This window comes from Grus americana, chromosome 1 (genome assembly GCF_028858705.1).
Source record: "Grus americana isolate bGruAme1 chromosome 1, bGruAme1.mat, whole genome shotgun sequence".
Classification (NCBI taxonomy): domain Eukaryota; kingdom Metazoa; phylum Chordata; class Aves; order Gruiformes; family Gruidae; genus Grus; species Grus americana.
Window position 1 is genome coordinate 22,647,394 of NC_072852.1, and position 4,582 is coordinate 22,651,975.

A 4,582-nucleotide genomic window follows, 5' to 3' on the forward strand; every position below is an offset into this window, starting at 1 on the left:
TTACTCTTCAGATAGTTATTGGCAGAGCCGGGGGGTTTACATAGTCCTGCACTTAGCGCTAAACCAAAACCAGTCCTTCATTAATGTTAAATCAGCTATTTTAACAGATTACTTGGGTTGTTTATGGCTTCCTCGAGCAAGGCTTACACCTTTTCCTTGGTGGGAAAGGAGAAATGTGGGTTTGAAGGGGAGGAATACTTGCCCTGGCAGCCAGGTGAGCAGTGGCGTGTATGTGTTCCGGGCCTCGGTGGTGTGGGCAAAACTGGCTCTGTGCAGAGCAGTGGTGTGCATAAGGGAGGTGGGGAGAACTGGGTTTCTTCAGCCTTGGGAGAAGGCTAAGGGGAAATGCTCTGCTGTCTACAGCAGCTCCTGGGAGAGTGAAGAGAAGGTGGGAGCAGAGTCATAGGATGAGAGGCAACGAACAGAGCTGCAACATGGGAAATTGAGTAGACATAAGGATAATACCTTTTTTTTTTTTTTTTTTTTCTACCATAAGAGCAGCTCAACTTGGAAACAAGTTGCCCAGAGGTGGTAACATCTCAGTCCCTGGTGATCCTTAAAATGTCACTAGCACAGACCGCTCAGGGCTTTGTCTGGTTGGACCTGCGTTAAGCAGGGATTGGACTAGGCATCCTCCAGAGATTCCGGCCAACCCTTGTGACCTGTGACTGCTCAGGGCTGACTGCAGGTCAGTGCAGGGGTTCCTACCTCCTGGGAGATCTCACCTGGGGACACTGGCAGCAGCTGATTGTCCTCGGGGGCCTTCAGTGATAGAGCAGGTTCAGAGGAGGTTGTTAGCTGGAGTTCTGCATGGCTTCTTACCTGTGCTGTGCTTGGCCACCCAGGTCCCCATGTAGTGTGATTTGTTTGCTTGCAGGCTAGGTCAATTCAGAAAGGGGAGGGATTATATAAACTGGAGAAGAGGATGGGAAAGTGCATTTTAGGTGATACTAAAAGTAATGAGTAATTTGTTCTGTTGATCAATTGGGAATGTTGACAAACAGCTTGTGGTAGTGCTGGAGTGTCACCCAGCTCTGATGTAGCTTGCTTTCCCACCTGAATACACATACGGCTCCTCAGGACGCTTCAGCTGCGGTAAACCTCTGCACTCCAAAGTATCTGTTGAACAAGGCGTTTCTGGTGTTCTGCGTGTCAAGTTTTTGTCTGTGGTGGACGTGCATTTAGGCCAAACCTGCTGCTTGTCCCTTTCAGGGAGCACATCCAAGCAAAGGGCTGAGGCAACCCCCAACTCCACTCAAAGAGCAAATTCAGGCCTCGGTTATCCTGAATTTACTGTGTCAGCTCTATGCTTTACACGTCGTGTACCTCCACACCCCACCACACACTGAGTCTGCTCAGTCATGCTCAATGATGTTCAGGCAGCCACCAGGCCCTTTCTTAGCAGACCCTTCAGCTCTGTTACGCAGGTGGATGGGACACAAGCAGCTTTTACGTCTGACCAGAGTCAGTATGAGACAGATAGAGGCAACAACCTGCACTTACCCCTCCAGAGCCAGGTGATACTTGAGGGTAATGGATGTAAACCCAACAGGAGGGTTTATATTCTAAATAATGCAGCCAATACCTGTGTTACATCTTCTTTTCATTTGGCTTTATGCTTCATGCATGTACAGTGGGAGGGGGTTTTTTTTGTGCAGAGTCAGTTCTCGGTTGTTCTCAACTGTAAAAAAAATGTTGCACTAGGTCCCCTTGCCCCCCTTAACACCTCTATTTCCCCCCCAGCCCCAAAATCAGCCTCACAACCGAAGGATGCAGCTGCCCTGTGACATGGGACAGGTACTGTAACACATAAATGAAAGGACGTGAGGGGCAGTGATAAACTTCCAGACAGAGTATAGACTTTTTTTTTCCCCCATACATGATAAATACCCAGTCATTCAGTTTTTACAGCAACTGCCTAATTAACAAGGGAGTAGAAACCGGGGGTGGGGGGGGGAGTAACTCTTATCTGACTCCATGGCCAAGGCATGCAAAAAATCTGAAGCTCTGTATTGTTCTTTTCCTCCCCTGCTGCTGGTTTGGCTGGGCGAGGACAGTGCCGCGGCACTGCAGAGCTCTTGCTGAGCATGCACGTTCAGCAGGTAAACCCAGAGGGGAGATTCAATGATACTTTGTGCAAGTATAAGCAGAAACATTTTTAGTAGGCTCTAAGCTGACCTACAAAGCTTATTTCATGTGTTTTCTATTCTGGACTTGATTTTTTAAAAAAAAGAAGTTGCCATTTTAATACAGTAGAACAATTGATACTTACATTGCTATTTAAATAGCTTCAATTTTTTTCTTTTTTTTTTTTTTAAAAAGGTTGCACAAAGATGAATACTACTACCAGTTTTCAGGTGGAGAATCTGAAGCACTAAGAGATGAAGTGATGTTGCTGATGCTGGCAAAGCTGTGCTGGCTCCCAGGCCTGGCTGGTGACTGAGCAGGTTCTCCGTACCCTAAGCAGCTCCTGTTGTGCGTGAGCTGCGCGCAGAAATGAGAGGACCTGGGGTTGATGTGGGCGGTGGTGGGTCTGTCATGGGCAGCTACCTCCTCAGCCACGGTGACCCAAGCAGCTGCGCAGGAGGCTGGCTGGCTGCGGGGTGCTTCCCTCTGGCCCTCTGCCTTGCCCTGGTGGCTGGCAGACAGGAAACCTCGTCTCTGAAATGCTCTTTTTGTGAGTTAATGAATTCAGCACCAAGCCTGGCATTGTAACACCCTGGTTTTCTAAACTAGCTTCTCCCCCCCGTTCTCTCCAGCCACAGCCAAAAAAAACCCCAGGTGATCCATCCACCTTTAACTCTTCCTCTGAAGGGAAGACAGCAGATCCCTCCTCACTGACCACAAAGCCAGGGCAAAAGGAGGGGAAGGAGGGAATGCCCTTCAGCTGCCTCCGACAGACCCTGCACACTCAGAGCTGAGCTGGCTGTCAGCTCTTCACTGTGCTGCCTTTAATTAGGAGTTACCAGTGTCAAGGTGTGGAGCAAAATTCTGATTTGTAGATGTTTCTGGATGACTTTCAGTCCACTGCACTCAAGTTTTATTGTGCAGAAAAGCAGAGAGCTACTACAACCATTTCAATACTGAAGTGCTCATATAACACCACGAAGTTGAAAATACCCATTAGTTTTCTAGTTTGAGGTCATTCTTGGTATTTCCTAACTGCCTTTTCTAAACAGGCAGTGTTTGCCAAATCAAAATGAATGATCTTTAGCGAGTGCTAATCTTGCTCTTTTCCTTCATCATAGAGGACTCCTTTAGAAGATGATGGAGAGGAGGCTGTTCCTCTTCTGTAATGGTACCAGTTTAATTTAGAGGCTTCGAATCACTTTTTCCCTCTTCCCTCTGTCTAACCCCTCTTTGCTGCCTGTATCAATGGCCAGCTTGGGCGCTTCAGGCATTTCAGAGAGCTGCTGGCAGGTGAGCAGTGTGGCTTCCTCCAGGAGTTACGCTGCGTTCAGGGGAAAGCTCAAACTTTGTCCTTCTACAGTTCTGCAGCAGTGCCAAGCTCCAAGGTCCCCAACATCAGCTACCCCGTCCCCACAGGAGCCGAGTCGCTGGTCTCTAGTGGGCAGCTGGACAAGGCATAGGGCTGCACAGAAGGCAAGCTTGCACAAACACACACGGCCTTCTAAGTTCCTGAAGGGCAAGTATGGTAGACAAACAGCTCTCCACCTGCCCAGGCAACAAAATAGCTCAATGTGCAAGCCACTTGCGCTTTCAATCTCCTATTCTGTAGAAGGAAGCTAGTTAATTAAATATAGCACAGCTAAAGAAACGCATAATGATGTATGTTACAACTGTGCATTATCACATTTTTATACTGACTGGTGTCAGAGGAAGAGCAGAAACACTCAGGTCAACTTTACAGTTCTGACTCTGATGCTTAATGTCTATTTCAGAAAAAACAAAAACCCAAACACACCCAAACATAAAACTACCTACACATCATCAGAAAATAATCATATTCGATGTTCCAGAGGACTGGTAAGGCATTGGCTGTGCCTGTAGTTTTACTTCAGTGGCCGCTAATCTGACAAGGAACTCCTGAGGAATATAGCCACACTTTAAGCAACTGTGACTTCAGGATCTCAAAAATCAACATACTGCAAAGCTGAAAATTTCCAAGTGGTCTGCCTCTCTGCAAGATTTTTATACCCTGAAGTTAAAAGCACAATTGTCTCTTTTCACAATATAGAAAGGAAAAAAAGAAAACAAACAAGAGAAGGAAAATGTGATCCTGCAGTTGAAAGCAGTAGTCAGAACTTGGAATTAGAGCTTTGCTTCACTTTAGTGATGCTGAATTGCCATTTTAGCTGTTTTACATAATTGCCACAAAGTAAGGTCTATGGCTTAAATCAGGAAACTAAGTTTGGCACAAGTGATCCAACAATTACCAAGTGCCCAAATAGTCAAATAATGCATCTCCTCACTGTAAGGCGTTTTTATCACACCCTCTTCCACTGTGACTAACAGCCTTGATGAAATTAGTTATGTTTAGATTGAGAATTAATATCAATTTGAAAATAAAACACACCAAGTAGGTATTTATGTCTGAATAATTGCATCTCACACTCATCTC